Here is a 23326-nt window from a genome sequence, read left to right as displayed (position 1 = left end):
CACTTCGGCGAGTCGCCCCGCCCTCTCGCCCTAGCCTCCCCAACGTTGGAGTGCTCCTCCTCCCCGGCGTTCCCTCTGCCCGGGGACGGATGCGGCCCGGTCCCCGATCTCGCCGGTGGTCGCTGCTCGGCCTGAGGTCGCCTGAGCCGGCCGCCACGTCGCCGGCAGCGCGACCCCTCCCCTACCTCTTCTGTCCCGCATGGGGGAGCAACGGGAGGAAGAAGACGCCCGTGCCTAGCCCCCTCCCCTGCCGCTGGGCCCGGCCCGTCAGTGGCCCAAGCGCGACGCTGACGTGGCAAGTGGAATCGCCCCCGGGTGAGTACGTTTTTATTTGCCCACAGGCGTATTTCCATTTGTACGCTTTCATTTGCCCGAAAGCGTACTTCTTTCCTTCATCAGCCCAGAATATGTTTTCTAACTCAGAAAGTGTATTTCCTAAAAATTGTTTCTGTCTTATCCACTCAGGGACCCGGCTGTGAATATTATTGTTACAAAAAAAGTCCCTGATCTTCCACCCCTCATAACTTCGCGACCGTAACTCCGATCGAGGTGAAACCAATGCTCACGTCTTTGTCTCGTCGAGCTTTTTCTGTTGGTAACATTCTCACTAGGTGGTACCATAGTGAAAATGACCATTTTGCCCTTGCCTCTAATCAGCTCCCTCCGAGAGAGAAACGTCCGGCGTTTCGTTTCGCGGCTTCACCGCACTTTTTCCCGGAGTCTCCGTCACCCCAGGCAAGCCATAACCACCATTTGCAAGATATCCGGGCAGTAGCATTGGTTTCAACTTGAATCTTAAATAACTGTCTGTTTGTTTTGCTACTACTATCGTTGTTTCGGTTATGCTATGGATCTGTGTTTACTTTAAGGGTATGTTCATATGCAACTGGTTATCATGTTCTACTTGCTAGTATTACTTTCATATTGCCATGCTTGGTAGTTGTACATGTTGGGTTGGTCATGCTCTTCGGTACATGACTATCGTCGGTTACCGAATATCGTTGAGTTGCATGTTTCTTTGCTGTTATTTGGTTAAGTGTTTACTCGGAGATGTTATTGATGTGTTCTTGTATGGTATTTGTTCATGATGCTAGTGGTCATGCTATGCTTATGGTAGAGTTATGCTTGTGTTATTCATGCTCGTCCGAATGTCATGCTCATTCGGATATATGATATATGATTGTTGATATGCTTGAGGATTATGTTACACACCCATGCTCATGTTGGTATCTTGCATTGTAGATGCATCATGTTATTTTTAATATGGCTCAGCTTATTGCATTCAAGTTTAACTGGATAATAATGAACTTGAACATCTGTTGGTTGAGTCATGGTGCCACCAAATCGAGCTGACCAGTGCAACCACATTTCCTTTTATGCGAAGGTCCTAACTGGGTCTATTGTCATGCCTCTCGCCAATGCCTCCAACGAGGGAAGGTTATGCGCGGGCGCTACCTTGGCCGGGTAGGACGGCATAAGCCTTGTGTGCCCGTGTTTGGTTTTGAGCTCATGTCCCTGTTTGGGATCGTTCTGCCACGACGGTGGCCGTTGATGCCTTTGGTAGGTACGGGGCCACCCATGACTTATCCCAGCGGGGAGTTGGTCGGAGTGGCCGGGAGAGTGTCATGGGTAGTAGATTGGTTTTCTCCAAATGTCGTTGGTCCAACCGAATGGGAGTGTGAGGCCATGGATTATGTGGTGTGGGTACAGTGTGCTACCTCTGCAGAGTGTGTGTATTTAATCTATCGATGGTCGCACCCACGGACATGGGCCCAGTTCGTAGTCGGTCACACTATGAGCAAACAATAATAATAACTCGATTAATAATAACCCCGGTTCGATGACGAGAAAGAGATTGGTTGTGATCGAGAGAAGATAACGAAGGTATCATGGATACCGAAGTTGTGTGATTGCGATATGATCATGGTGGTATCGTGGATACCGATGTCGGTAAGTTGATGCATGTGTTGGCTACGAGGTTAACCCGAGCAGAGTAAGTTGGTGCATGATAATGTTAACCTATTGCAGGTTGTATCATCATGTTCATATGCTCATGCCACACTAAAGTTGTATCATGTTCAGTTGTGCATGCCATATTGTTCTGCTAGTATCATGTTCATGATTGATTTAACCTGCTAATGCCATGTTGTTGTCTGTCTTGACTGCTTTTGGTTATTGTGAGCTTGCAAGTACATTCAATGTACTGACCTGGTGTGTCATGCCAGTTTGCAGGTCATGCCTGGATTGCTTGCTTGATTGGTGTGGTTCCTGTGTTCGCGAGCTAGGATACACGTTCCAGCCAGAGTCCCTGCAGATTGGAGTCCATCATCACCGTTCGTTGTTCCGCTGCCTCGAGTTGTTATGGTGCTTGCATAGAGCAACTATGGTTGGCGTAGCATCGTCGTGCCGGTGTTATTCATTGTAATATCGGAGACCTTGTATTCATATTCGTGTTATAATAGAGAGCCGGTTTGTTCTATGCTAAGCAGTGTCGTATTCCATAAGACTTCACCTCGATCTCTGGGCTGGAATACGGGGCATTCCGGTTTCTCTGAGCCGGGGTGCCACAATCATCTTGCTTCTCCCCATCAAGGATTGTTGCCGCATCCTAAGTCCTCTCATCTCAGTGGAGCCCTCTATGGCGTGCCGCACCCCTTAATCATTGTCAGCTATCTCTCTTTAATGATTTCGAACTCCCCAGAGCCATCATCTCCTCCCACCAGGGCTCCGTTTAAAGCCTCGACATCTCGTCATGCTACCTAAGAAAGCATAGCATGCCCTGCACGGTGGACGCCTGGCTGAAATCCCCTGAATTCACAGAACTACTGCTGCTTGAGTTCTACTATTCCCTAGGAAATCACCTACCGGATACCAAACGCCTTGTACTTGTGCCCTCAGCACCGATGTCCATCTAGCGGTTTTCCTCCTCTCTCCACACCGCCACCTTTGCGCTGTGCTACCTACCAAACAATCTGATACTAAACCTTCGACTCCTATTTCTCAAAAAACTTTGACTTGTGCGGGTTCCTATATCGGAGGCCTCATTGCACAGCATCATCCACTCCAATTGCCCTACCCAGGAGTGCTTGGTACTTGTTTTCACAGTTAGAATCGGTTGTCTCCAAATAAAGTCGCCTAACCTTGTAAGAATTGGAATTTGTTTTGACGAAAGGCAGCTCATCATCGAAGATGCCCCTTCACTTCAATGGTTGATCATATGTGCTCATTTTAACATGATCGCAAATAACCGTCGTCTCTGCGCCTAAACTGGAGACCTTGGGTGTAATACATGATATATGTGCTCATTTTAACACGGTGTTGGGCTCCACAATTCTTCAGGTACTGTATATTATCATCTACACTTGTAACCATAAGCTCTATTTTAAATTTCTGCACATAAGTTATATATCATCTTGGAGTACACATTTTGTACTAATATTATGTTCTATGCTCAATGAAGAGTTTCTCCATGGATAGCTTATCGATGGTGCTGAATTCTGTCAAGATCTTATATGAATAGTTTTGATCTGAACAAGATTATTGGCTTGCTGTGCTACCTCTTGAGCACTGCGTTGGTTTTCCCTTGAAGAGGAAAGGGTGATGCAGCAAAGTAGCGTAGGTATTTCCCTCGGTTTTTGAGAACCAAGGTATCAATCCAGTAGGAGGCCACACGCAAAGCCCTCGTACCTACACAAACAAATAAGAACCTTGCAACCAACACGATAAAGGGGTTGTCAATCCCTTCACGGCCACTTGCAAAAGTGAGATCTGATAGAGATGATAAGATAATATTTTTGGTATTTTTATGTTAAAGATTAAAAGCAAAATAAACGGCGATAGAAATAGCTCGTTGACGGGAGATTGATATGATGGAGAATAGACCCGGGGGCCATAGGTTTCACTCGTGGCTTCTCTCAAGATAGCATAAGTATTACAGTGGGTGAACAAATTACTGTCGAGCAATTGATAGAAAAGTGCATAATTATGAGAATGAGAATATCTAGGCATGATCATGTATATAGGTATCACGTCCACGACAAGTAGACCGACTCCTGCCTGCATCTACTATTATTACTCCACACATCGACCGCTATCCAGCATGCATCTATAGTATTATGTTCATAAGAACAGAGTAACGCATTAGGTAAGATGACATGATGTAGAGGGATAAACTCATGCAATATGATATAAAACCCATCTTTTTATCTTTGATGGCAACAATACAATACGTGTCGTTTCCCCTACTGTCATTGGGATCAAGCACCGCATGATTGAACCCAAAGCTAAGCACTTCTCCCATTGCAAGAAAGATCAATCTAGTAGGCCAAACCAAACTGATAATTCAAAGAGACTTGCAAAGATAACCAATCATACATAAAAGAATTCATAGAAGATTCCAATATTGTTCATAGATAATCTTGATCATAAACCCACAATTCATCGGATCTCAACAAACACACCGCAAAAAGAGTTACATCAAATAGATCTCCAAGAAGATCGAGGAAAACTTTGTATTGAGATCCAAAGAGAGAGAAGAAGCCATCTAGCTAATAACTATGGACCCGAAGGTCTGTGGTAAACTACTCACACATCATCGGAGAGGCTATGGTGTTGATGTAGAAGCCCTCCATGATCGATGCCCCCTCCGGCAGAGCGCCGAAAAAGGCCCCAAGATGGGATCTCACGGGTACAGAAGGTTGCGGCAGCGGAATTAGGTTTTCGTGGTGCTCCTGGATGGTTTCGGGGTACGTAGGTATATATAGGAGGAAGAAGTAGGTCGGTGGAGCCAAGAGGGGCCCGCGAGGGTGGAGGGCGCGCCCAGGGGGTAGGCGCGCGCCCTGCCTCGTGGCCTCCTCGGTGATTTCTTGACGTCCACTCCAAGTCCTCTGGATCACGTTTGTTCCAAAAATAACTCTCCCAAAGTTTTCATTCCGCTTGGACTCCGTTTGATATTCCTTTTCTACGAAACACTGAAATAGGCAAAAAAACAGCAATTTGCACTGGGCCTTGGGTTAATAGGTTAGTCCCAAAAATAATATAAAAGTGTATGAATAAGCCCATTAAACATCCAAAACAGAATATATAATAGCATGGAGCAATCAAAAATGATAGATACGTTGGAGACGTATCAAGCATCCCCAAGCTTAATTCATGCTCGTCCTCGAGTAGGTAAATGATAAAAACAGAATTTTTGATGTGGAATGCTACTTAGCATATTCTTCAATGTATTTCTCTTTATTGTGGCATGAATGTTCAGATCCGAAAGATTCAAGATAAAAGTTTAATATTGACATGAAAATAATAATACTTCAAGCATACTGACAAAGCAATCATGTCTTCTCAAAATAACATGGCCAAAGAAAGTTATCCCTACAAAATCATATAGTCTGGCTATGCTCTATCTTCACCACACAAAGTATTTAAATCATGCACAACCCCGATGACAATCCAAGCAATTGTTTCATACTTTTGATGTTCTCAAACTTTTTCAATCTTCACGCAATATATGACCGTGAGCCATGGACGCACTATAGGTGGAATAGAATGGTGGTTGTGGAGAAGACAAAAAAGGAGAAGATAGTCTCACATCGACTACATGTATCAACGGGCTATGGAGATGCCCATCAATAGATATCAATGTGAGTGAGTAGGGATTGTCATGCAACGGATGCACTAGAGCTATAAGTGTATGAAAGCTCAACAAAAGAAACTAAGTGGGTGTGCATCCAACTCGCTTGCTCACGAAGACCTAGGTCATTTTGAGGAAGCCCATCATTGGAATATACAAGCCAAGTTCTATAATGTAAAATTCCCACTAGTATATGAAAGTGACAACATAGGAGACTCTCTATCATGAAGATCATGGTGCTACTTTGAAGCACAAGTGTGGAAAAAGGATAGTAACATTGTCCATTGTCTCTTTTTCTCTCATTTTTTTATTTGGGCCTTCTTTTTTTCCTTTGGCCTCTTTTCTTTCTTTTTTTTCGTCCGGAGTCTCATCCCGACTTATGGGGGAATCATAGTCTCCATCATCCTTTCCTCACATGGGACAATGCTCTAATAATGATCATCACACTTTTATTTACTTACAACTCAAGAATTACAACTCGATACTTAGAACAAACTATGACTCTATGTGAATGCCTCCGGCGGTGTACCGGGATATGCAATGAATCAAGAGTGACATGTATGAAAGAATTATGAAGGTGGCTTTGCCACAAATACGATGTCAACTACATGATCATGCAAAGCAATATGACAATGATGAAGCGTGTCATAATAAATGGAACGGTGGTAAGTTGCATGGCAATATATCTCGGAATGGCTATGGAAATGCCATAATAGGTAGGTATGGTGGCTGTTTTGAGGAAGGTATATGGTGGGTATATGATACCGGCGAAAGGTGCACAGTATTAGAGAGGCTAGCAATGGTGGAAGGATGAGAGTGCGTATAATCCATGGAATCAACATTAGTCATAAAGAACTCACATACTTATTGCAAAAATCTATTAGTTATCGAAACGAACTACTACGCGCATGCTCCTAGGGGGATGATTGGTAGGAAAAGACCATCGCTCGTCCCCGACCGCCACTCATAAGGAAGACAATCAATAAATAAATCATGCTCCGACTTCATCACATAACGGTTCACCATACGTGCATGCTACGGGAATCACAAACTTTAGAACAAGTATTTCTCAAATTCACAACTACTCAACTAGCATGACTCTAATGTCACCATCTTCATATTTCAAAACCATTATCAAGTATCAAACTTCTCTTAGTATTCAATGCACATTATAGTTTTTATCTTGGATGCCTATCATATTAGGACTAATTTTATAACCAAAGAAAATTACCATGCTGTTCTAAAGGACTCTCAAAATAATATAAGTGAAGTATGAGAGATCAATAATTTCTATAAAATATAACCACCACCGTGCTCTAAAAGATATAAGTGAAGCACTTGAGCAAAATTGTTTAGCTCAAAAGATATAAGTGAAGCACATAGAGTATTCTAACAAATTCCGAATAATGTGTGTCTCTCTCAAAAGGTGTATACAGCAAGGATGATTGTGGTGAACTAAAAAGCAAAGACTCAAATCATACAAGACGCTCCAAGCAAAACACATATCATGTGGTGAATAAAAATATAGCTCAAAGTAAAGTTACCGATGGACGAAGACAAAAGAGGGGATGCCTTCCGGGGCATCCCCAAGCTTAGGCTCTTTGGTGTCCTTGGATTTTACCTTGGGGTGCCTTGGGCATCCCCAAGCTTAGGCTCTTGCCACTCCTTGTTCCATAATCCATCAAATCTTTACCCAAAACTTGAAGACTTCACAACACAAAACTTAATAGAAAATCTCGTGAGCTCCGTTAGCGAAAGAAAAGAAAACACCACTTCAAGCTACTGTAATGAACTCATTATTTATTTATATTGGTGTTAAACCTAATGTATTCCAACTTTTCTATGGTTCATAAGCTCCATTACTAGCCATAGATTCATCAAAATAAGCAAACAACACGCGAAAAAAAGAATCTGTCAAAAACAGAACAGTCTGTAGTAATCTGTAACTAACGCAAACTTCTGGAACTCCAAAAATTCTAAAATAAATTGCTGGACGTGATGAATTTATATATTAATCATCTTAAAAAGAATCAACTAAATAGCACTCTCCAGTAAAAAGTTGTAGCTAATCTCGTGAGCGCTAAAGTTTCTGTTTTTTACAGCAAGATCGCAAAGACTTTCCCCAAGTCTTCCCAAAGGTTCTAATTGGCACAAACACTAATTAAAACACAAAACCACATCTAAACATAAGCTAGATGGATTATTTATTCCTAAACATAACCAAAAAGCAAAAAAAAACTAAAATAAAATTGGGTTGCCTCCCAACAAGCGCTATCGTTTAACGCCCCTAGCTAGGCATAAAGGCAAGGATAGATCTAGGTGTTACCATCTTTGGTGTTGGGAAAGAAAAGAGAAAATTTATTATCTATGGAGTTTATCTTTCTATTTTGATAAAGCACATGGCCATTAATGGTGGAAGAAAGATTAAGCACGCTACGAAAATTCGCATCTAAGCTAGCTTTCATCTCTTTGATAATTTCGTTTTGGTAAAAGCACAAAAGAGAGGTGGATTCAACTTTCTCACTCATAGGGTGCCCAAATATAGTTTTCATCTTTTCATAGGTATCTATGGGATCCCTTCAAGAAAACCCTCTTCAAAAATAGAATCTAAAACTTGCTTGAACGAAGCGGGCAACCCAACATAAAAGCTTTTTAGGTATATCTCAATTTGATATTGGGGCACATAGCTAGCTCGGATCCTTAAAAGCCTATCCCAAGAATATTTCAAAGTCTCATCAAGTAAATAACGAAAAATTCCGGGATCATATTCATCGAAATTATTCAAACCCTCACTGACAACCCCGGTAGGTCTTTCCCTAGCATCATTATTTATAAGCTTAGAGAGGACAGAGGGACTATCCAAAGTATTAAAACCATGGAGAAAGCCCTTGGCCCTTTTTAATTCGGCCATGGCACAAGAAAAACAACTAGAAAGAGGCGAATGGAAAAAGAGGGCGAATAAAATGGCAAGGGTGAAGTGGGGGAGAGGAAAACGAGAGGCAAATGGCAAATAATGTAATGCGAGGGATAAGAGTTTGTGATGGGTACTTGGTATGTCTTGACTTGTGCGTAGACTCCCTGGCAACGGCGCCAGAAATCCTTCTTGCTACCTCTTGAGCACTATGTTGGTTTTCCCTTGAAGAGGAAAGGGTGATGCAGCAAAGTAGCGTAAGTATTTCCCTCAGTTTTTGAGAACCAAGGTATCAATCCAGTAGGAGGCCACATGCAAGTTCCTCGTACCTACACAAACAAATAAGAACCTTGCAACCAACGTGATAAAGGGGTTGTCAATCCCTTCACGGCCACTTGAAAAAGTGAGATCTGATAGAGATGATACGATAATATTTTTGGTATTTTTATGATAAATATTAAAAGCAAAATAAACGACGATAGAAATAGCTCGTTGACGGGATATTAATATGATGGAGAATAGACCCGGGGGCCATAGGTTTCACTAGTGGCTTCTCTCAAGATAGCATAAATATTACGGTGGGTGAACAAATTACTGTCGAGCAATTGATAGAAAAGTGCATAATTATGAGAATATCTAGGCATGATCATGTATATAGGCATCACGTCTGCGACAAGTAGACCGACTCCTGCCTGCATCTACTACTATTACTCCACACATCGACCGCTATCTAGCATGCATCTAGAGTATAAAGTTCATAAGAACAGAGTAACGCATTAGGTAAGATGACATGATGTAGAGGGATAAACTCATGCAATATGATATAAACCCCATCTTTTTATCCTCGATGGCAACAATACAATACGTGTCGTTTCCCCTACTGTCACTGGGATCGAGCACCGCATGATTGAACCCAAAGCTAAGCACTTCTCCCATTGCAAGAAAGATCAATCTAGTAGGCCAAACCAAACTGATAATTCGAAGAGACTTGCAAAGATAACCAATCATACATAAAAGAATTCAGAGAAGATTCAAATATTTTTCATAGATAATCTTGATCATAAACCCACAATTCATCGGATCTTGACAAACACACCGCAAAACGAGTTACATCAAATAGATCTCCAAGAAGATCGAGGAGAACTTTGTATTGAGATCCAAAGAGAGAGAAGAAGCCATCTAGCTAATAACTATGGACCCAAAGATCTGTGGTAAACTACTCACACATCATCGGAGAGGCTATGGTGTTGATGTAGAAGCCCTCCGTGACCAATGCCCCCTCCGACAGAGCACCGGAAAAGGCCCCAAGATGGGATCTCACGGGTACAGAAGGTTGCGGCGGTGGAATTAGGTTTTTGTGGTGCTCCTGGATGGTTTCAGGGTACATAGGTATATATAGGAGGAAGAAGTAGGTCGGTGGAGCCACGAGGGGCCCACGAGGGTGGAGGGCGCGCCCAGGGGGTAGGCGCCCCCTGCCTCGTGGCCTCCTTGGTGATTTCTTGACGTCCACTCCAAGTCCTCTGGATCACGTTTGTTCCAAAAATAACTCTCCCGAAGGTTTCATTCTGTTTGGACTCTCCTTGATATTCCTTTTCTGTGAAACACTGAAATAGGCAAAAAAACAGCAATTTGCACTGGGCCTTGGGTTAGTAGGTTAGTCCCAAAAATAATATAAAAGTGTATAAATAAGCCCATTAAACATCCAAAACAGAATATATAATAGCATGGAGCAATCAAAAATTATAGATACGTTGGAGACGTATCATGCTGCAATGCTTTCCACATCTGGAGAAGTTGTATATAAAGGTGATAATTTCACGCACATTGGAAGCCCGCATATAGTGTACTAGAATTAACCGTCTAGCTGTTGCTCTTTGGACACTCTTTTTTTAGACCTTAATTGTTTTCAATCTTCATGTCTATTTACGCAAGAGGACGGGTAAGAAAGTTGTAACCAGTCGGTGGATTCATAAGCACCGGGATTTTCTCACTTCTCATGACATTCGATTGAAGACAATAACGCAGGAACGATATGTAGCCAACCATGCAAACACTAGACTTCTCACATTCTTCCTGCTGAATGCGAGGTTACTATTGTCCATCAGGCTTAAGTTTATCAGCGGCATGGTTTTGACAGATGGGTATGTCGAAGAGCAAATAAAGGAGTTTCATGTGGACAAAAGGGCTTTTGAACGAGCCGGGCTTCTATTTACAACATCTTGTGGTCATAATCCACTAAATTTTACGACCCAGGATGTTCATTCTATGGACCTGACCGATCCATTTGACTGTGACTGCCGAAAACAGTGTTGGAGTTAGATGTTGTTGCCCTTTTCAATCTTGGTTTTGTCTAAACCTGATGAACAATTAACCCTCGTGCTTTTGTATAGTTTGTAAGCTGGAGTTAGATGTTGTTGCCCTTTTCAACTCGGCTGTGACTGTCATATTTTCTCTGAAATAAGGCAAATGGCTTGCCATTTGTTTAATTAAGAGTGAAATATTGTAACAAATACCAACCAAGGGAAATAACATCACTCTCGCCGAATGCTTGAGCTCACTGTGCATTATAGAACCGAAGTGATTAGCCCCCACCAACACCCACAAACTTATTTTGAACTAGCACACCAAATGGGTTGTAAATTTTCATAAGTAAGGTTGCATGACCGTGACAGATTTGGATTTTGACATTTGGGACCAACGAGGAAAAGGCCTATCCAAGGTGGTGTCGACTTAATTACTAGTCAACAAACGATTCTACCTACCAGCCGTTGGATTGACATGCAACATATTTCGTGTATGTTCTATCTCTTATCTTCTTCCCACAGCCACCCAAACCAAACCACCACGTCGGTTCCGCATACTCCCGCCTCCCATGGCTGGCTGCGCCTCCGCCACCCTATTGTACCCTCAAACGTTCGCCGGTCCCTCCCTCTATTCCCCCACACGTCCTGTTATTCTCCGGTGACATCAACCCCAACATGCACCCACACCCCAATCAGTCAACCCTCGTACTCCCCTCCACCTGCGAATAGACTGGCGCATCTTCCACGGCTCCTGTTCATTCCGTTCGAGGCCTCGCCATTGTCCTCCGCCTTGGTTCACTCGCCATGTGCGGTGTGCCACCCTCTAGCATTGTCAACATCGTCAACAACCGAGAGGAACAAGGAGATGACTGTACATGGAGAGGATGACAGAAGGGGCCCACTAGGGTCATGGCAGTATGCAAGCAAGTGCCTCGTTATTACAAGCCCAAAAACATGGTTCCTCCTAAAGGTTGGACATATGGGCCCCACGCCATTGTCAACGTAGTCAATAAACCAGAGAATTACACAATGAGCGGGTGACACCAGGGACCCAACAGGTCGCACAGTTGTTATTTACTTTTTTTAGGAACAAGCAGTTGTTATTTATACTAGTTTTAGAGACGGATCAGGGTAACAACGGGGTTGTGCGGGGCTGTGGCCCGTCTAGCCAGGGTTTTATTTTATGTTTACCACATGATAAGCCCACTTGTGTTTTTTTCTTGCTGAAAATGGCTAGCCCAGTTCTACTTTTTTTTAAAGAAATACCCAACCGAGGCTTACTTGCCATGTCAGTCCTGCTAGGCTGCAAATCTTTCAAGACGAGGAGAGTTTCATTCGGCTTGCCCAGAAAATGGGCTATCAGTAATGAGAAATCAGCTCTACATTTTTAAAACACATCAAACCGAGAATTAGTTTCAAATTTCTTTTTTTTCATTTCAAGATTTTAAATTACATTGATTTTTATGCATGGAAAATTATTTGGATTTTATATTGATATAAATTTATTTTTCAAATAAGTTTCAATGTGACTCGAAATTTCGGGATTAAAAACAGTTGGGACCGCACCGAAATATGCAAAATTTCATATAATTTTTTACCCGTGGCCACAATATGGGCTGTAATGCTAACAAAAAGAATATGTGCTCCAAAAAATCCTTAAGAATTAGCAAATGGGCTGTAAATTATTAGAAATAATGGCATATGGGTTGTATGTTGTTTTCCATACATTTGAGGCTGACTTGTGTGCCTACTATTGGTTGACGCGTACGCTTTCCTAAAAAAAAGGTTGACGCACGCGCAACGCCGTGTCAACTTAGTCAACACACGAGAGTAGTGACTATTGGATGTCCATCCAACGGCCATCGTGCTTCTTCCATCTCTGCTCTTCCTGCTCCGGCCGCTCAAACCAGCGACGGCGGGACTGCCTGCTCCCTCCTCCCATGGTCGGCTGTGCTGCCGTGCAGGCTGCACCGCCCCACCCTACTGCATCGCTAGCCAGGCCATTCCTCTACTCACGCACACCTCCTATTATTTTCTGACGACGGCAGCCGAACCAGTAAACCCTCGTACTCCCCACCGCATGGGCAACAACTGTCGAGTCTTCCCCGGCTCCGGGTCGTTCCCTTCCTAGGTCTCACCGTCGTCCATCGCCCTGGTGCTCTCAGCCCGGCGTGGTCAACGTGGTCAATGAACGACATCCATCGGAAGAGGACTGTACGTGGAGAGGCTAACAGCTGGGTCCACGACCGCATGCAAGGAAGTGCCTCCTTATTATGCACAAAATAATGATTCCTCCACCTGACAGCAGGGACCCACCGGAAGGGCCTCTGTATTCTGCGAAAAAATGGTCCTCCCGCTGACAGCTCGGACCCACCACCTATATCTTCGCACGCAAGGAAGTGCCTCCTTATTACGCACAAAAAAATGAATACTCCCCCTGCTATCTGGGACCCACCACAGTTGGAGGCTGACTTGTGGTCCTACTAAGTTGACGCGGATGGAGGGCTTTGTTAACTTAGTCAATATGAACGATTCTAGCTCCAATGACCAAACGATGTCCATCCAACGGCCGTAGTGCTTCTTCAACCTCTGGTCTTCTTGCTCCAGCCGCCCAAACTAGCGCCGATCGTACCACCTGCTCCTGCGTCCCGTGGTCAGCTCTGCTGCCGCGCAGGCCTCACCGCCCCACCCAACTCCCATCGATGGCCTGGCCATCCCTGTACTTACCCTGACCTGCTGTTATTCTCCGGCGACAGCTGCCTCATACTACAGCCCAACCAGTAAACCCTCGTACGCCCCTCCGTGTGGGAAACAACTGCCGAGTCTTCCCGGTTCCGGGTCATTCCCTTCCTAGGCCTTGCCGTCGTCCACCGCCTTGGTGCTCTCGGCGCGGCATGGTCAATGTGGTCAAGGAACGACTTACATCGGAAGAGGACTGTGCGTGGAGAGGCTGACAGGTGGGTCCACGGCCACAGCAAGGAAGTGCCTCCTTATTACGCGCAAAATAATGATTCCTCCACCTGACAGCAGGGACCTACCGGAAGGGCCTCTGTATTTTGGCTTAGCTGTATTTTGCGAAAAAAACATTTCCCCCCTGACAGCTGGGACCCACCAGCTATATCTTCGTACGCAAGGAAAGTGCCTCCATATTAGGCGCGAAAAAAATGAATCCCCCTGGCAGCTCAAACCCACCATCAATAACTTTGCACGCAAGGAAGTGCCTCCTTATACTCCCTGATAGCCGGGACCCACCTGGTCGAAGCGTGCGTAGCGTTGTCGCGAACATGTGCGTACATACTAGAAGATCGGTCTCTCTGCAATGATGAACGGTGGCCGAGCAAGCAGAAGCACGTGTAGTAGTAGAGCCCCCAACGTAGCAGTTCAAGCAATCCCTTCTAAACTGTGTACACGTACATACAACCACATGCCAAAAAATACGGCCACGTACATACATACGGGTAGGGTCTCGAACGCGTACTCGCGAATACGTATGGCCAGGGCTCATGTACATGGAGAGGCAACGGATGGCAGCAACGGCGTCCTGTTCATCGGGCAGCCAACCGGCTGGGTCAGAATGGAGAAACAGTGTCATGTTCATCGGGAGGCAACAGACTGGGTCGGAATGCGTCCTGTTCAACGGGAGCTAACCGGCTTGGATGGAATAGCCGAAACGGGGTCTGGCATACCGCAGTACGGAGGAAACGGCCTTCTGTTCGACCGGCTACGGTCGAAACGGCATCCTGCTCATCGGGAGGGGTGTGGCGTACCGCAAAACGGAGGAAACGTACTTGTGTTGGAGCGCTACGGTCGAAACGGGGGTCCTGTTCATCGGGAGGGGTGTGTCGTACTGCAAAACAAAGGAAACGGACTTGTGTTGGAGCGCTACGGTCCAAACAGGGGTCCTGTTCATCGGAGGGGTGTGGTGTACCGCAAAACGGGACTCCACGGGTGTTCACCCACCGTCGACTTCCTTCAGCCTCCACATGCACTATTCATCCACCACATCTTCCTCCTGCCTCCACCAGCTACTGTTCATCAACGGGCTACTGTTCATCCAGCCCTCCACCGGCTATTGTTCAACCAGCTCTCCACGGGGTCCTGTTCATCCACCCCCAACCAGCTCAGGTGTGGCGGCCCTCCTCTCGGGGTCCTGTTCATCAAGCGGCAACGGCCTACTACTACTACCACAGGGTCCTGTTCATCCAACCCCCATCGGGAACTGTTCATCCAACCCCAACCACATACGTCTCGACTCGTTCAACCAACCCCCATGTTCACTGTTCATCAAGAAGCAGGAGGTTCGATCGGCTTCAGTTAGCAGCAGTAGCAAAGGAATCCCTCAATCGGGTTTAGTTAACAGCTAGGAATCGATCGATCGCTCGGGTTTAGTAAAGTAGCTAGTGCAATCACTCAGTTTCAGTTAGAGCCCAACGCCTCGCACACATGCGCGTACGTGTACGAGAGAAACGCGTAATCCCTCCGTGCATCCCTCGGCCCCGACCACCCACCGTAACCGAGAACTCCCCGAAATTTTCCACGCCCTCCCTTCTACCATGATTTTTTCCGTCATGGACGGCCCAAAGAATGTCATGCAGGTGCGTCTCCGGATCGCCCAGGACGAAAAGCCCATTTTCTGTCATGATTTTTTGTCATAGAAGCAGGATCCCACCACATCTATGATGATACTAGGTTTTGTCACAATTATCGGCATAGAAGTGTCATAAGCATGATAGGAAAAAACCCATTCGGACCAAAATGTCACAGATCTGTCTTTTTTTGTAGTGTTTCCTCACATGGGACAATGCTCTAATAATAATGATCATCGCGCTTTTATTTACTTACAACTCAAGAATTACAAATCGATACTAGAACAAAATATGACTCTATATAAATGCCCCAGCGGTGTACCGGGATGTGCAATGATCAAGAGTGACATGTATAAAAATTATGAACGGTGGCCAAGCCACGAATACTATGCCAACTACATGATTATGCAAAGCAATATGGCAATGATGGTGCATCTTATAATAAACGGAATGGTGGAAGTTGCATGGCAATATATCTCAGAATGGCTATGGAAATGCCATAATAGGTAGGTATGGTGGCTGTTTTGAGGAAGGGTATATGGTGGGTTTAATGCACTGGCGAAAGTTGCGCGGTACCGGAGAGGCTAGCAATGCAGGAAGGGTGAGAGTGCGTATAATCCCTGGACTCAACATTAGTCATAAAGAACTCACATACTTATTGCAAAAATTTATTAGACATCGAAGCAAAGTACTAATATGCATGCTCCTAGGGGGATAGATTGGTACGAAAAGACCATCGCTCGTCCCCGACCGCCACTCATAAGGAAGACAATCGAAGAATAAATCATGCTCTGATTTCGTCACATAACGGTTCACCATACGTGCATGCTACGGGAATCACAAACTTTAACACAAGTATTTCTACCAATCCACAATTACTCACTAGCATGACTCTAATGTCACCATCTTTATATCTCAAAACAAATGCAAGGAATTAAACTTCTCATATTATTCAATGCTCTCATATGAAAGTTTTTATTATATCCCTCTTGGATGCCCATCATATTAGGACTAAATTCATAACCTAAGAAAATTGCCATACTATTTATAAGACTCTCAAAACAATATAGGTGAAGCACGAGAGTAAATGACAAACTACTCCAAAAAGATATAAGTTAAGATCAACGAGTAGTCAAATAATTAAGTAGCTATGTGAAGACTCTCTCTAAGAATTTCAGATCTTAAGTATTTTATTCAAACAGCAATCAAAACAAAATAAAATGACATTCCAAGGATAGCACATATCATGTGAATATGCAAAGACTTAGGCTTAACCAAAACTGACCGATCATTGTTGAAGAAGAAAGGTGGGATGCCAACCGGGGCATACCCTACCTTAGATGCTTGAGACTTCTTGAAATATTGAATAGGGATGCCTTGGGCATCCCCAAGATTGAGCTCTTGTGTCTCCTAAATTCCTTCCATATCACGGTTTCCCTAATTCTTAAAACTTCATCCACACAAAACTCAACAAGAACTCATGAGATGAGTCAGTATAATTCAATGCAAAACCTTATCATTCTCTACTCTAGAAAATCACTAAAATTATAATTTAACATTGCATACTAAATGTGTCGGATTCTGGGTTCCGGCAAACCCTTGAGGTTCGAACTCTGGGGTGTGCACGAAGAACTCTCTCTCCCTGGCTCGCTTGCGGAACGATCTCACGGCCTAGCTCGACGAACTCGAAGAACAAGGGGCACAGGGGTTTATACTGGTTCGGGCCACCGTTGTGGTGTAATACCCTACTCCAGTGTGGTGGTGGTGGATTGCCTCGTAGGCTGAGGATGAACAAGTACAAGGTATGAACAACCTCCTGAGGAGAGGTGTTCTTGAGCTTGGTGAGCTGGTTAGTGTGAGGGTGGTCTGAATGATCCATCCCCTTCCTAGGGTGGTGGCTAGTCCTATTTATAGAGGCCCTGGTCCTCTTCCCAAATGTAGGCAGGAAGGGATCCCACAATGGCCAATTTTGAAGGGAGACAACTAGTGCAAGCTATCCTGACAAAAGGTGGTCTTCGCCTGCCAAAGGCTCTGGTGGTGATGCAGCCGTGGGCTCCGCGGTGACCTCCATCCTGCTGTACTGCTGGTCTTGGTCTCGTTGCACCAATATGGAAACCTTTGCCTGATGCCTCGGGACTCCTCGCCTCCGCCTGCCTCTTTAGCACCAAAGAGGAAATGGGTACACTACGCCCGCTGGCGCCCGCCTAGCCTTGGTCGTCATGGCTCACGTCACATGAACCTCGAGAGGTGCCCCTTGCATAGATATCTCTGCTCCTTGGGAGCCAGCCTAGTGAGGCTGCCCCTGAGGAGGTCTTGGTGTCGTCCGCCTCGTGAGGGTCTTGAGTGGTTGCTGCTGAGGATGGGCCGTACCAGGCCGTTGGTGAAGCCACGCCATGAGCCGCAGGCAGGCAGGTCTGGGTACCCTTGTTCCCAGGACGCTGGCAGTAGCCCCCAGGCCCAAGGCATGCTCGGACTTGGCTTCGAGGCGAAGCCAAAGGGCAAGTGCGGAGCGCCGCGGGGCCCAACTGCCTGCGGCCTTGATTGACGCTTTGTGATTGACGGGACGTGGGCGTCTCCGCTTCCTCATGCTGCCTCGGCAACCGTTCGACTTGACGAGACCTTGCTGCATGCAGAAGAAAACCATCATCTCCTGCGGTCGTGGAGGCCGGCGGTTGGCCTGCTTCTTGCTATAAATGAGGAGAGGGGCGGAGCCCCCATCTCTCATTTCTTTCTCCACTCCGTCTGCTTCTTCTTCTTCCTCCTTTCTCCACCGTCTTGCTGCGACACCCATGGCACCGATAAGGAGGTTCTCCGCCGCTAAGAAAGGAAAGACCCCCCGTGAGGAGCAGGGGCCACTTCCACCGAAGAAGAGGTTGGCCTGCCCCCGCGACATCGTCGTGAGGCGGGAGGTGACGAGGCCTTGGTACGAGCGTGTGACGCCCTCGATTCAATCGTACACTAATCATACACGCAAATGTGTACGATCAAGATCAAGGACTCACGGGAAGATATCACAACACAACTCTAGACACAAATTAAAATAATACAATCTTTATATTACAAGCCAGGGGCCTCTAGGAGTCAGCGGAAGCAACAATATCTGAGTACAGATATGATTTAAACAAGTTTGCCTTAAGAAGGCTAGCACAAAGCAACACAATCGAAGAGGCAAGGCCTCCTGCCTGGGAGCCTCCTAACTACTCCTGGTCGTCGGCGGCCTCCACGTAGTAGTAAGCATCGGCGGTGGCATCTGGCTCTGGGCTCCGACATCTGGTTGCATCAACCGGAAAGGAGAAGAAAGGGGGAAAGGGGGAGCAAAGCAACCGTGAGTACTCATCCAAAGTACTCGCAAGCAAGGATCCACACTACATATGCAACATTATCAAAGGAAGGCTATATATGTGGACTGGGCTGCAGAAATGCTAGAATAGAGGGGAGAACCTAGTCCTATCAAAGACTAGCATCTTCTGGAAACCACCATCTTGCAGTAACAGGAGGGAGTAGAGTAGCATAAGGTAAAGTAGTAGTAGTGTTATCAACCTCGGCCAGAGATCCTTTCTCGACTCCCTGCGAGAAAGCAATCCCAGAGCCATACTATCCATTTCTCATATCCATGTCCCATCTCAAGTATCCAGTTCTAGTTGTATCGATCGGGATACAACTCCAAGTGTCCGTTACCGTAGGACACGCTATCGATAGATGTTTTCTTCCCTGCAGGGGTGCACCAACTTACCCACCACGCTCGATTAACTCCGGCCGGACACACTTTCCTGGGTCATGCCCGGCCTCGGCCAAATAATACGCCGCAACCCGACCTAGGCTTAATAGAGAGGTCAGCACGCCAGACTAAACCTATGCCCCCAGGGGTCATGGGCCATCTCCCCGGGAACTCCTGCACGTTACGAGGGCGGCCGGTGAGCAGACCTAGCTACCTCCTTAAAAAAGGTAGGAGCTTACCAGTCCAACCCGGCGCGCGCCGCTCATCGCTGACGTCTATTAAGCTTCGGCTGATGCATACGACGCAGAACGCCCATACTATGCCCACGTGATGGTTAGTGCTATCAGGCCAGAGGCCCCTCGTATCAAATATCCAAATCGTAGTGGATTAGGAACGCGCGGTAACAAGCAGAGACTCACGAAAGATGTGACCCCGTTGCCCCGTCTCGAGGACTTGCCGCAAGGACTAGGAATGCCCGGCCACGCCTCGTAATTATCTCGCGGGCACCCTCCAGGTCAACCCCTCTCCACATCACTCGCAATTAAGCTCGCACGGGTACCCCTCAGGGCCGACCCGTCTTTAGTAACATGGTTCAGTGTAAAGTCATAGTAACCATAGTAACTGTGTGTCCAAACATCAAGGGGAAAACCCGAGGAATCACCCCCGGTGAATTCCACTCGATGTAATCATCAAGGTGAATGTAAGAGGAACCACCCCTGAGGTTCACACTTGAGGGGTTGCACGATAGAGTCGTATCGGAAGTGGTTAAGGCGGAATCACCCTCGATGACCACGACCGAATAGCTACACTACAGGGTTAACATCAGAAGTGTTGTAGAGGTCTCACCCTCGACACTCGATAGTAACCCAGTAGTGTCGAGCAACTAAGGGGAAAGTGATGTGCGGTGCCGGGGCCTGGTCTTCAATCCCGTTGATCGGGTCTTCGACGATGAAGGAGGGGCAACAAGGACAAGGTGGGGGTCACTGATGGATCACTAACCAACCTATACTAAGCAGTTTAGGATAAGCAGGTAGGTAACAATAAGCAGGTTACAAAAGCAGGCTATGCATCAGAATAGGAGCAATCAATTACAATAGCAAAATCCAATGCAAGCATGAGAGAATGGAATGGGCAATATCGAGATGATCAAAGGGGGGCTTGCCTGGAAGCTCTGCTGAAAAGGAAGAAGTGTCGTCGTCGACGTAGTCGATCACAGGGTCAACATCGGCCTCGGGGTCTACCGGGGAGAAGAGGGGGAAGAAATAATAAATATAAAGCAAACATAGCATCACAAAGCATAACATGGCAATACGTTGTGCAGGGTGTGACCTAACGTATGGCTACACGATATAGGTGAAGGGGGAATTCAACCGGGAATGTTTTCCCGGTTCCGGACCTGTGTCAGCCAGATGACCGGAGGGGAAAGTTCCATGTCCAAATAGTTAGAGGCAACTGACAGGTAAACGGATCGTGTATTCGGATTCGTCTCGTCATTCTGAGCAACTTTCATGTAGAAAACATTTTCATCCGAGCTACGGTTGATTTTCTATGAATTTCTAAAGTTTAAAGTATTTTCCGGAATTACTCAAATTAACAGAAATTCATTATGACGTCAGCATTGCATTGGGATGACGTCAGCAGTCAACAGACTCGCTGACCAGGGTCAAACCCGACCTGTGGGTCTAGTGGGACCCACATGTCAGCCTCTGTTAGTCCAACAGTAATTTAAACTAAACTAACAGGCTAATTAGAGGGGTGGGCCCCTCGAGTCAGTGGATAACTAATTACTAATTAATTAAAAGATTTTAATTAGCAGATTTACTTATTTTTAAAACGTTTAAGCTAGCGGGGCCCGCATGTCAGTGGGCCAGAGTGCCCAGTCAGCAGTTGGCCGAAGTCAACAGGTCAGCCGGGCCCCAGGGGCCCACGGGTCAGCGACCCAGGGGGTGGGACCCATGGAGCCACGTCGGCGTCGGTGCCGGAGAGAGCTTCGGCGACCAAAAACGACGGCGGCGCGCTCGGGAGGTGGTCGGGTTTCGCGCACAGGGCGCCGTTTCTAGCGCGGTCGGGCTCGTTCGAACGAGAAGACGACGGCGAGGCGATCTGGGGTGGTGGCAGAGGCTGCGGTGGTCGGGAACGTCGACGGCGAGCGGCGAGGCGGACGCCGGACTTCGAGCATGGGTGGATCCGGCATTACACGGCTCGGCGGAGCGAGCTAGCTAGCGCTACGGGGCCCTACGCGCGTGTTGAGCACGACAGCGAGCTCGGACGAGCTCATCGGCGAGCGTGGCCATGACGAGGAGCTCAACGTCGGCGCTGTGTTCGGCCACAACAGAAGCGGCGAGCTACGGGCGCAGTAAACTAAAGGAGGAAAAGGAGGAGGTGACGAAGCTCACCGAGCGGCTCAAGGTGGCCCGTGGAAGCTTTGTAGCGCAGTGGAGACGACGAATCGACGGCGGCGATTTGCGGTGGCCGAAGATGCGGACGAAGGGGAAACAGTGCTGCAGGGCTCTCCGGCTCCAACTAGGGCCACCAGGAGAACGTGTCGACCACAGCGAAGCTCGCGGACAGGATCATCGGGCACGGGGCCGCCCGTGGCCGCGGCGGTGGGCGCTCTCGGGATCGAGCGAGAGGAGAGAGGAGAGGTGGATCTAGGGGAGGGGAGGCGCAAAGGCGAGCGAGAGGGGGGCAAGTGGGAGAGATGTGTGGAGGAGGAGGCGTCAGGCGGCCTTATCCCCTCCCGGCGTCGGCGCCGGCGAGGTGGTCGGGCGGGGACGTGCCCCTGTAGCGGCACGCACCAGGGGAACAGGAGGGAGGGGAGAGCGGCCGGGGAGGGGAGCTGGGCCTGGCCGGCTGGGCCTGCCTCTGTGGCCTTTGGCCCAGGGGAAGGGGGTTTCCTTTTCCCCTTTTTTGCATTTCTATTTCTTTTCTATTTTTACAGAAAATGCTTTGCAACATTAGAGCTGTCCAAAAGGATTCTGTAAAATGTGGGACTTGGCCAGATAATTACATTGCACTAGTTGGCACTGCCAAAAAGGATTGTGAGGCTTTTGAAATAGTTTGCCACTTTTATAATTTAAAAAGGCATTAAATCTATTTGTTTTAGCCACTGTTTAACCAGTTTAGGGCACTTAGACATTTTGCAAAAATGGTGGTTCACCACCAATATTTGTAATGAATTATTTGGCACATGATGAACATTTTAGATTTCATGTCTGACAAATATGAATTTTTGACTTTAGATTGGATTTGAATTTGAACTATGAGTTGGATCAAGTGAAGATTAGCAACAGTAACATGATGACATGGCACCATTAACACGGGATTACTGTAGCATGCCAGTGGGGGTGTTACAAATCTCCTCCACTACAAGAAATCCCGTCCCGAGATTTAAGTGGGGAAGTAAAGACTAACTTCGGGAGAACTGACCCTTATAGGCTTAATTATCTGTGAACAATTCAGGGAATGAGGCAGCAGTATCTCTCGAGTTGAAACTTAATAAAACATCGAGAGCAATGAATGAAGGTACAATAGGAAGTTTCAACCGAATGAACAATGATTGATACTTGAATAGAGTGTGAGAAAGGGGGTTCAGAGCATCGGGAATAGATCATCTCTCGGACGGTGGCTCATGACAACACACAAAGCCAAGAGCAAATGATACTTCGTAATAAAGGATATATAGGAGAGTCAGGTTTTGATCCTGTGGAACTGTGGGTTATGGGCCCACCATGTGGGTTAAAAGTAGAAAGGGGGCCGATAGCAAGACATGTCAAATGATAGACTGTCAGTTATGTTGCCAACAACGTTGGTACCAAGGGCGAGGGACGAAGAGAACTATTTTCCTGCTCGTTGAACGAGGCGGACCAATAGGCAAAGTTCTCGTCCATCGGTGGTTACCGGAATGTCAACAGCAATAATAACAAGGTCTTACTGACAAATTGTACACCGAGGTGTTTTCATAAGGAGGGAACTATTACTGCTTAGATCTCATAAACCACAAGAAAGGTTAAACAAAACAAAGGAAACAAAAGGTGATCATTAGATTAAACAGAACAATGGAAAGTAAAATGTGTTTTAAACACATATTTCAAGGGTATATCCTTCCCAAGGACAAGCAGAGCATGATATCCTTGACAAGATATAATGTAGAAAACTCTTTAGGGAAGGGGAGAGAAA

Source organism: Triticum aestivum, chromosome 1D, assembly GCF_018294505.1.
Source record: "Triticum aestivum cultivar Chinese Spring chromosome 1D, IWGSC CS RefSeq v2.1, whole genome shotgun sequence".
Taxonomy (NCBI): Eukaryota; Viridiplantae; Streptophyta; class Magnoliopsida; order Poales; family Poaceae; genus Triticum; species Triticum aestivum.
Note: the sequence above shows the minus strand (reverse complement) of the source record.